We start from the raw sequence: 12,034 nt of genomic DNA, 5'->3' as shown, positions 1-12,034 counted from the left end.
CACCCAGACCCAGGGCTTGAACCCAGGGTCTCAGTGTCTCTGACACGGCCATTATGAACCCACTGAGAGAGAGAGACACCCAGACCCAGGGCTTGAACCCAGGGTGTCAGTGTCTCTGAGACGGCCATTATGAACCCACTGAGAGAGACACCCAGACCCAGGGCTTGAACCCAGGGTGTCAGTGTCTCTGACACGGCCATTATGAACCCACTGAGAGAGACACCCAGACCCAGGGCTTGAACCCAGGGTGTCAGTGTCTCTGACACGGCCATTATGAACCCACTGAGAGAGAGAGACACCCAGACCCAGGGCTTGAACCCAGGGTGTCAGTGTCTCTGACACGGCCATTATGAACCCACTGAGTGAGAGAGACACCCAGACCCAGGGCTTGAACCCAGGGTCTCAGTGCCTCTGACATTATGAACCCACTGAGAGAGAGAGACACCCAGACCCAGGGCTTGAACCCAGGGTGTCAGTGTCTCTGATACGGCCATTATGAACCCACTGAGAGAGACACCCAGACCCAGGGCTTGAACCCAGGGTCTCAGTGCCTCTGACATTATGAACCCACTGAGAGAGAGAGACACCCAGACCCAGGGCTTGAACCCAGGGTGTCAGTGTCTCTGATACGGCCATTATGAACCCACTGAGAGAGACACCCAGACCCAGGGCTTGAACCCAGGGTCTCAGTGCCTCTGACATTATGAACCCACTGAGAGAGAGACACCCAGACCCAGGGCTTGAACCCAGGGTGTCAGTGTCTCTGACATGGCCATTATGAACCCACTGAGAGAGAGACACCCAGACCCAGGGCTTGAACCCAGGGTGTCAGTGTCTCTGACACGGCCATTATGAACCCACTGAGAGAGAGAGACACCCAGACCCAGGGCTTGAACCCAGGGTGTCAGTGTCTCTGACATGGCCATTATGAACCCACTGACTGATGTATTTATTAGAGATGTTTACATCTCTCATCTATGAACTCCCAAAGTGAAAACACCAAAAACTCCCCAACAACAACAACAAACACAACAACAATGCTTTGTTTTAACCATCCCAACAAACACACGCCTGTCTCTGCGTGTGTCTATGTGTGTGTCTGTGTGTGTCTGTATCGGTGTGTGTGTGTCTCTGCGTGTGTCTGCATGTATCTGTGTTTATGTGTCTGTATCGGTGTCTGTCTCTGCATGTGTCTGTGTGTGTCTATATCTCTGCGTGTGTGTTTATGTGTCTCTGCGTGTGTGTCTGTGTCTCTGCATGTGTGTCTGTCTCTGCGCATGTGTGTCACTGTGTCTGTGTGACTGCCAAGTTGTCCTTATTTTCGTTGCCTTCTGATACGCCCAGCAGAGACACTTGCTGCACACACTCACCGGGTCGCAAAAAGACAAAGATCCCCCGTGTAGCCTTAACAGACCGTTGGGGCAAGTGCTGTTAGCGAGCACCTATGAAGGCCGGCATGGCACACGAAGGGGGTGGGTGGCCAACACAACGCCCAGCCGCCTTTGTCTCCCCAGTGGCGATGTTTACACACCGCACCAGGAACTCATTTGAGGCGGAGTCGACCTAGGGGAGGCCCTAGACCGGTTCAAATAATCGTCACCGATGTTGGATGCGAGTGGGAATCGAACTTGGGTCGTCAGGTTCGTGGTGCAGCGTAGCGCTAACTGCTACACTTCAGATCTCCAAACACAACCGCCATTCGCCACTAAGTGGCCGTGACGTTACCACGGCGATTGTGCCAGGCTGTGTGCACGTTAAGGCCACGTGAAGTGCCGAACGGAACTTACGGAGGGCGCCTGCCTCCAACTGCCCAGTAGCAGATTCCTACACGAGCCTCCTCCACAGAGACCGATTGAGACACTCAGCTCCAAATCCAACAGCACTCCGTCTCTTCTCGTAATGCCGGTCGACCGATTCTGAGCGAGACCTCTGCTGTCAAACCAGAGCCGGTCATGAGCACACTGCCCAGGTATGGAAAACTCTCCACTCTCTCAACATCTGCTTCATCAACAACGGGGGGTGGAGTGTTTGGTGGCACAAAATACACATGCAGGTTTTGATTTAAAGCTTTCGTGACTGCAAGGATTCCTCTTCTTTGGTTCTTTCGGTAAAGTCACGTAGAATGAGAACATAATAATAAATTGATAAAATAAAATAACACAATAAAATTCTCACGACGTTTCGGCCACAACACAAGCGGCCTTCATCAGGTGAAGGGACGAGACTGTCTGGAGGACAGCGCTGGAGCGAACACTGCCAAGCTCAGACCGTGACCTTTAAGCTGTGTGAGAAGAAACAGAGCGCCTTGACAAAGGAATTAGCATAGAATTTAGCATTGAAATAGCTGAGTGATTAGCTTGTGACTGGTCACAGAAATGGCTATGTTAAAGTCAAAGCATACACATCCACAGAGGCACCCCTTGACAAAGGAATTAGCATAGAATTTAGCATTGAAATAGCTGAGTGATTAGCTTGTGACTGGTCACAGAAATGGCTATGTTAAAGTCAAAGCATACACATTCAGAGAGGCACCTAGTACAAATCAAACAGGAGAATTTAGCATCGAAATAACTGAGGGATTAGCTTGTGACTGGTCATAGAAATAGTTATGTTAAAGCCTACACATCTACAGAGGCACCTAGTACAAATCAAACAGGAGAATTAAGCATTGAAATAACTGAGTGATTAGCTTGTGACTGGTCACAGAAATGGCTATGTTAAAGTCAAAGCCTACACATCTGAGCTATTAACAGTAACTGAGTATACACTACACTATATAATGAATGCTATATAGTAAACCAATAAAAAAACTAAAATATAAACTACCTCAATGTTATATTCTTAGTTTTTTTTCGGTAAAGTCACGTTGAAGAGAAACAACAAAATAACAATATATATAAAACAATAAAAAATTCTCACGACGTTTCGACCATAACTCAAACGGTCATCATCAGGTATGTTGGTTTGCATAAATGTATTTTTAAACGGCACATTTATTTATTTATAAAAAACGTTGGCGTCACGCGCAGTGATTTGGCAGTTTGCCCAGGACTAGTCCATCTATTTTTTTTTTTTAAGAGGAGGGGGGAGACGAATTTTTTTATAATGTATGCTGTCTGAAAGCCACTGTAAGCGTGAACAATCAATTAAGAACTGAAATGGTTTATCAAATCTTTCCAATGATTGCTAAGATAGAATCCATCTTCTCGGTTGAAATTGTCTCTGTGTTTGTATATGTGGATAGCCTCATGAACGAATCTCTCATGGAAGCCAGATGGCTTACAAAGAACCTCCGTCTTGGAAAAGTCAATGGCATGTGAGCCTACTGAATTAGAACAATGATCTGCTACGGCCGAGGTGTTGGTCCTACCGTGTTTAAGGTCTGCTTTATGTTCACGAATGCGGTCCGAGACATGGCGTTTGGTTTCTCCAATGTAACTACTACCACAGAGGCAACTTAGTTTGTAGACACCAGGGTATTGTATGTCCGGAATCACATCTTTTACAGACGGAACCAGATCACGGATTTTATGTAATGTGTTGAAACGGACCTGGATCTTGTGTTTATTCAAGATTTTGGAGATCTTTTTTGTGATCCCAGCAATGTAGGGTAAAGTGATGGTTTTGAAAGGCTCCTCAAGAGGGTTCTTCTTCATGGTTTGAGTGATAGCTTTGCGGATTGTATAGTCGGAGTAACCATTAGCCCTAAGAGCTTGGTGTACGTGCTTGAGTTCACTGCTTATGTGTTCCTGGTCGGATATGCATTGGGCTCTATGATACAGAGTCTTGATGAGAGAATTCTTCTGTGATGGATGGTGGTGGGAATCCGGTTTCAGATAAGCATCTGTATGGGTAGCTTTCCTGTAGACAGAGTGGCTCATTGAACCATCAGGTCTCTTTTTAATTAGGACATCCAAAAAAGGTATCTTGCCATCTATTTCGACTTCCATGGTAAATCTGATGGCTGGGTGTATGGAATTGATGTGGTCGAAGAATTGGTCTAGATCAGGCCGGCCATGTGGCCAGATGACAAAAGTGTCATCCACGTACCTCTTCCATAAGGTTGGGCGCAGAGTGGCAGTCTGGATGGCGTCAGTCTCAAATTTCTCCATGAAAATGTTAGCTATAACTGGAGAAAGGGGGGAGCCCATTGGGGTGCCCTCAGTTTGTTTGTAGAAAGTTCCATTCCAAGTGAAGTATGTATTGGTTAAACAGTGTCTCACCAGGGGGGGTACCTCAGTGTTTAGTCCTTGATGAACCAAGTCTTCAATGATTGCAATGGTGTCAGGTACAGGAACCTTGGTGAATAAGGAAACTACATCAAAACTGACAAGCAGGTCGTCTGGGGACAGGGAAATACCCTTGATTGTCGATACCAGGTGAGTAGCATTTTGTACCGCAGAGGTGGTCTTTCCAGTGAAAGGACGCAGGATTTCAGACAAAAAACGAGCTAGTTTGTAGGTGGGGGAGCTGATAGTAGAGACTATGGGACGAAGAGGTGTATCAACTTTATGTATTTTTGGTAAGCCGTATAATCTTGGTGGCCTGGCAGCAGAAGGTTTCAACGAAAACTGTTTAGATTGATCAATTAATGCGGTTGAATCAGAAATTATTTTGTTGGTTTGTGTGACGAGGCTGTTGGTGGGATCTCTTTTTATTTTTGTATAACTACCATCGTCGAGTAATTCTTTAATTTTGTTGTTGTATTCTATTTTATCCATGATGACAGTAGCATTGCCTTTGTCAGCTGAGAGGACTACAATATCATTCCTCTTTTTTAATTTATATAATTCAAAACACTCATCTTTGCTGAGGTTGCTAGCTGGCATCTTAGCGTTTTTGAGGGTTGCAGCGATTTCAGATCTTGCTACGTCTGCAGCGAATGTGACCCAGGCCCCTGAGAGCAACGTCTACTTGGGCAATTATATCATTAACTGGTATGTGTTTAGGTGTGACTGCAAAGTTTAGACCTTTAGCTAAAACGGATTTCAGACCATCGGAAATAGAACTGTTACTGCGATTAATTACGACTTTATTAACGTCTAACTTTTTGGTATGTGGGTCCGGTCTTTTGTTGAAGAGGAGGTTAAATTTGGAAATCAGGTTTTCCTTACATTTGGTCGACATAGTAGCAGCTGAAGAGGCAGTCATATTGTCTACATGTTCCCAATCCGATGTGGACATTATTGCCGTCAATGATAAGTGTGATTTGTAGAGTGTCTTGTCTAACTGATCTAGTTCTGTGCGTATAAGTCTGATTTTTTCTGAGATAAGAGCTAAGCTAGTTTTGAAAAGAATTCGTTTCACATTAGAAGAAGTTACAGCAGCAGAGGTCAGTGTAAATGCGATTGGTATTACCCCAGAGTCGCGGCATCTCTTCAGGAAGGTGAGAGACTCGATCAGCTGAGCTTTCTTATCCCGGAGTTTGTTGAAGGATCTTAAAGTTATTCAGTAGGCTCACATGCCATTGACTTTTCCAAGACGGAGGTTCTTTGTAAGCCATCTGGCCAACCAAACGCCATGTCTCGGACCGCATTCGTGAACATAAAGCAGACCTTAAACACGGTAGGACCAACACCTCGGCCGTAGCAGATCATTGTTCTAATTCAGTAGGCTCACATGCCATTGACTTTTCCAAAACGGAGGTTCTTTGTAAGCCATCTGGCTTCCATGAGAGATTCGTTCATGAGGCTATCCACATATACAAACACAGAGACAATTTCAACCGAGAAGATGGATTCTATCTTAGCAATCATTGGAAAGATTTGATAAACCATTTCAGTTCTTAATTGATTGTTTACGCTTACAGTGGCTTTCAGACAGCATACATTATAAAAAATTTCGTCTCCCCCCTCCTCTTTTAAAAAAAAAAATAGATGGACTAGTCCTGGGCAAACTGCCAAATCGCTACGCGTGAAGCCAACGTTTTTTATAAATAAATAAATGTGCCGTTTAAAAATAAATGTATGCAAACCAACATACCTGATGATGACCGTTTGAGTTATGGTCGAAACGTCGTGAGAATTTTTTATTGTTTTATATATATTGTTATTTTGTTGTTTCTCTTCAACGTGACTTTACCGAAAAAACTAAGAATATGAATTACTGCAGTCACGAAAGCTTTAAATCAAAATTTACCTCAATGTTATCAATAAACTCTATAGATTCTCCAATCAGCTAAGCTACCAACAATAAGTCGTTATATATCACAATGCTATATGGCGAAAAAATGGGTGGATTCTTACCCTCAAGTTTAGCACCACGCATAGCTACGAGCCCCGTTCAGACGGACGAGTTCATCCATGGTCGGAATGGAGGAGGGGGAGAGAGACAGCTGCGAGGCGCTGTTATACTCCATGTTGTAAACCATACCATTAACCGTGGTGTGAGAGGTATTAAGAGTCAATGCCAGCGAAAGAGCTGCGGTCTGAAGGTCATCATAAAATACAATTAATTAAGAACGGAAATGGTTTAAAACATCTTTCCAATGGTTACTAAGCCAGAATCCATCTTCTCGGTTGAAATTGTCTCTGTGCTTGTATATGTGAATGGCCTCATGAACGAATCTCTCATGGTAGCCGGTTGGTTTGCAAAGAACCTCCGTCTTGGAAAAGTCAATGTCATGTGAGCCCACTGAATTATAACAGTGATATGCCACGGCAGAGGAGTTCGTTCTACCGTGTTTGAAGTCTGCTTTATGTTCGTGGATGCGGTCAAAGATATGTCGTTTGGTTTCTCCAATGTAGCTACTACCACAGAGGCACTTTAGTTTGTAAACGCCCGGGTACTGTATGTCTGGAACAGCAACTTTTACAGATGGAACCAGATCATGGATTTTATGTACTGTGTTGAATCGGACCTGGATCTTGTGTTTATTCAGGATTTTGGAGATCTTTTTAGTGACCCCTGCAATGCAGGGTAAGGTGATGGTTTTGAGTGGCTCCACAAGAGGATCCTTCTTCATGACTGGAGTGATGGCTTTGCGGATTGTGTAGTCGGAGCAACCATTAGCCCTGCGAGCCTGGTGTACGTGCTTGAGTTCACTGGTAATGTGTTCCTGGACGGAAATGCATTGGGCTCTATGGTATAGAGTCTTGATGAGGGAGTTCTTCTGGGATGGATGGTGGTGGGAATCCGGTTTCAAGTAAGCATCTGTATTTACACTAACCTCTGCTGCTGCAACTTCTCTCAATGCAAAACGAATTCTAGCTAGAACTTGCTTCGCTCTTATCTCGGAAAAAATCAGACTTACACGCACCGAACTCGATCAGTTAGACAAGACACTCTACAAATCACACTTAACATTGACAGCAACAATGTCTACATCGGATTGGGAACATGTAGACAATATGACTACCTCTTCGGCTGCCACTATGTCGACCAAATGTAGGGACAATTTGATTTCCAAATTCAATCACCTCTCCAACAAAAAATCGGATCCACACACCGAAAAGATAGACGTCAACAAAGTCGTAATTAATCACAGTAACAGTTCCATTTCTGATGGTCTGAAATCCGTTTTAGCTAAAGGTTTAAACTTTGCTGTGACACCGAGACACATACCGGTTAATGATATGATTGTCCATGTTGACGTTGCACTCAAGGGCTTGAGTCACATCTCTGCAGACATAGCAAGATCTGAAATCGCTGCAACCCTCCAAAACGCTAAGTTGCCACCCAGCAACATCAGCAAAGATGAACGCTTTGAATTATCTCAATTAAAAAAGAGAGATGATATTGTCATCCTCTCAGCCGACAAGGGCAATGGCACTGTCATCATGGACAAAACAGCATATAACAACAAAATTCAAGAACCACTCAACGATGGCAGCTATGCAAAAATAAAGATATCCCACCAACAGCCTGGTTACCAAAACGAACAAAATCATCTCTGATTCAACAGCATTAATTGATCAGACCAAACAGTTCTCGTTGAAACCCTCTGCTGCCAGACCACGAAGATTATATGGCCTTCCAAAGATACACAAAGAAGATGCACCCCTTCGTCCCATCGTCTCTACTATCAACTCCCCCACCTATAAACTGCCACGTTTTCTTGCTGATATACTGCGACCTTTCACTGGAAAAAAACACCTCTGCGGTACTAAATGCTACTCACCTGGTATCGACAATCAAAGGCATTTCCCTGTCCCCAGACGACCTGCTTGTCAGTTTTGATGTGATGTCCTTGTTCACCAAAGTCTCGGTACCTGACACCATCGCTATCATTGAAGACCTGGTTCATCAAGGACTGCATACTGATGTACCCTCTCTGGTGAGACATTGCTTAACCAACACATACTTCACCTGGAATAGAACTTTCTACAAACAAACTGAGGGCACCCCAATGGGCTCCCCCCTATCTCCGGCTGTAGCCAACGTATTCATGGAAAAATTTGAAACTGACGCCATCCAGACTGCCACTCTACGCCCGATCTTATGGAAGAGGTACGTGGATGACACTTTTTTCATCTGGCCACATGGCCAGCCTGCTCTAGACCAATTCCGCGACCACATCAATTCCATACACCCAGCCATCAGATTTACCATGGAAGTCGAAAAAGATGGCAAACTACCCTTTTTGGATGTCTTAATTAAAAGGAGACATGATGGTTCAATGAGCCACTCTGTCTACAGGAAAGCTACCCATACAGATGCTTACTTGAAACCGGATTCTCACCACCATCCATCCCAGAAGAACTCCCTCATCAAGACTCTATGCGATTAATTACGACTTTGTTGACGTCTATCTTTTCGGTGTGTGGATCCGATTTTTGCTGGAGGTAATTGAATTTGCAAATCAAATTGTCCCTACATTTGGTCGACATAGTGGCAGCTGAAGAGGTAGTCATATTGTCTACATGTTCCCAATCCGATGTAGACATTGTTGCTGTCAATGTTAAGTGTGATTTGTAGAGTGTCTTGTCTAACTGATCGAGTTCGGTGCGTGTAAGTCTGATTTTTTCCGAGATAAGAGCGAAGCAAGTTCTAGCTAGAATTTGTTTTGCATTGAGAGAAGTTGCAGCAGCAGAGGTTAGTGTAAATACAGATGCTTACTTGAAACCGGATTCCCACTACCATCCATCCCAGAAGAACTCCCTCATCAAGACTCTATACCATAGAGCCCAATGCATTTCCGTCCAGGAACACATTACCAGTGAATTCAAGCACGCACACCAGACTCGCAGGGCTAATGGTTGCTCCGACTACACAATCCGCAAAGCCATCACTCCAGTCATGAAGAAGGATCCTCTTGTGGAGCCACTCAAAACCATCACCTTACCCTACATTGCAGTGGTCACTAAAAAGATCTCCAAAATCCTGAATAAACACAAGATCCAGGTCCGATTCAACACAGTACATAAAATCCGTGATCTGGTTCCATCTGTAAAAGATGCTGTTCCAGACATACAGTACCCGGGCGTTTACAAACTAAAGTGCCTCTGTGGTAGTAGCTACATTGGAGAAACCAAACGACATATCTCGGACCGCATCCGCGAACATAAAGCAGAATTGAAACACGGTAGAACGAACTCCTCTGCCGTGGCAGATCACTGTTATAATTCAGTGGGCTCACATGACATTGACTTTTCCAAGACGGAGGTTCTTTGCAAACCAACCGGCTACCATGAGAGATTCGTTCATGAAGCCATTCACATATACAAGCACAGAGACAATTTCAACCGAGAAGATGGATTCTGGCTTAGTAACCATTGGAAAGATGTTTTAAACCATTTCCGTTCTTAATTAATTGTATTTTACGATGACCTTCAGACCGCAGCTCTTTCGCTGGCATTGACTCTTAATACCTCTCACACCACGGTAAATGGTATGGTTTACAACATGGAGTATAACAGCGCCTCGCAGCTGTCTCTCTCCTCCTCCTCCGTTCCGACCATGGATGAACTCGTCCGTCTGAACGGGGCTCGTAGCTATCCGTGGTGCTAAAGTTGAGGGTAAGAATCCACCCATTTTTTCGCCATATAGCATTGTGATATATAACGACTTATTGTTGGTAGCTTAGCTGATTGGAGAATATATAGAGTTTATTGATAACATTGAGGTAATTTATATTTTAGTTTTTTATTGGTTTACTATGTAGTATTCATTATATAGTGTAGTGTATACCAAGTTACTGTTAATAGTTCAGATGTGTAGGCTTTGACTTTAACATAGCCATTTCTGTGACCAGTCACAAGCTAATCACTCAGTTATTTCAATGCTAAATTCTCCTGTTTGATTTGTACTAGGTGCATCTGTACATGTGTAGGCTTTGACTTTAACATAACTATTTCTTTGACCAGTCACAAGCTAATCCCTCAGTTATTTCAATACTAAATTCTCCTGTTTGATTTGCACTAGGTGCCTCTGTGAATGTGTATGCTTTGACTTTAACATAGCCATTTCTGTGACAACTCACAAGCTAATCACTCAGCTATTTCAATGCTAAATTCTATGCTAATTCCTTTGTCAAGGCACTCTGTTTCTTCTCACACAGCTTAAAGGTCGCGGTCTGAGCTTGGCTGTGTTCGCTCCAGCGCTGTCCTCCAGACAGTCTCGTCCCTTCACCTGATGAAGGCCGCTTGTGTTGTGGCCAAAACGTCATGAGAATTTTATTGCGTTATTTTATTTTATCAATTTATTATTTTGTTCTCATTCTACGTGACTTTACCGAAAGAACCAAAGAATGAACCCAGGCAGGTGCTTAGTTTTGGTGGGGCTGATGGTAATTCCTCCGGTACAGCCATTGAAGGTTTCACGAACTACGTGGCTGAAATAGATGTTAAATAATGTGGGAACCAGAGGACATCCCTGTCGCACCCCAAGGTGAATAGGGAATGGCTCTAACTCCCAGCCGCGTAGTTTTACCCGGGCCAGCCCACCATCATGAAGGTGCTTAATGATCGTGAGCAGAGAGTCCAATAGCACGAAGAACAAAGCCAGAGCCCAAGACAACTGATGCTGCCACCCCTCATGGTGGCAGGAGCCAGCGCCAGTCTACCGGACCTCCCAAATACGGCAGAGATGCAGGCAGTGCCGGGCCACCTTGCGATAGGGGAGTGGCAGCATCTCCTCCGCAGCGAATGTTCGAACATTCCACGTGGCCAGCCAGGAGATTGAATCTCTACCCTCGGGGTTCCTCCAGAAACAACGTAAAGCCACTACGTGTGGCCAAGTGGCATGTTCGAATGCTCACTGTGGAGGAGAGGCTGCCACTCCTCTATCGGGAGTTGGACCAGTACCACCTGGATTTCTGTGGCATTCAGGAGGTCCGGTGGACCGGCTCTGGCTCCTGCCACCATGAGGGGTGGACAGTCCTCTACTCGGGGCAGGAGACTGCCAAACAACAGGGTGTGGCTCTTCTTTTGAACAAAAGAATGAAGGGGGCGTGGGAGCGTGGGGGTGAGGTGTGGGAAGCTCTAAGCCCCAGGCTACTTTGGGCTCGCCTTCCCATCAACTGGAGGCGAGGAGTGGTGGTCGTTACTTATGCCCCCACCGAAGACGAACATCCGTGGAGGGAGGCTGCTAGATTTTTGTGCAGCCCATGGGCTTGTAATTACCAACACGCTGTTCCGGCATCGGCGCATCCACACAACATCATGGATGCATGCCGGGTCCAAGCAAGAACATCTGCTGGACTACATAGTGACGGACCAGCGAATGCGAGCCCATGTCCTTGACACCAGGACCTACCGTGGAGCTGATCTGGCCTCTGACCATCGACTAGTCATCTGTAAGATGCCCCTGCCATTCTTCCACTCCGGTGGTGGGTGTACACCCAGGACCCCATTCCAACATAAAGTGGCCTGGTCTCAATTATCTGATGAAAGTTGCAAGTGAGAATTTCATCATCGCTTGCGGCTGGGATTGGCATCGTCCCCGACTCCTCCTGATGTCGAGGGTAAATGGGCAAGGTTTAGGACTGTGACTCATGCAGCTGCAATGGCTGCTTTGGGTACACGGTCCAGACCTCCCCAGAGACCCTGGCTGACAGAGGAGGTGTTCAGGATGGTTGAGAAAAAGCGACAGGCCC

The sequence above is a fragment of the Petromyzon marinus genome, unplaced genomic scaffold, assembly GCF_048934315.1.
Source record: "Petromyzon marinus isolate PM22_M1 ecotype Great Lakes invasive population unplaced genomic scaffold, UKy_Petmar_22M1.pri1.0 PM_G_Scaffold_20, whole genome shotgun sequence".
In the NCBI taxonomy this organism is placed as follows: Eukaryota; Metazoa; Chordata; class Hyperoartia; order Petromyzontiformes; family Petromyzontidae; genus Petromyzon; species Petromyzon marinus.
Note: the sequence above shows the minus strand (reverse complement) of the source record.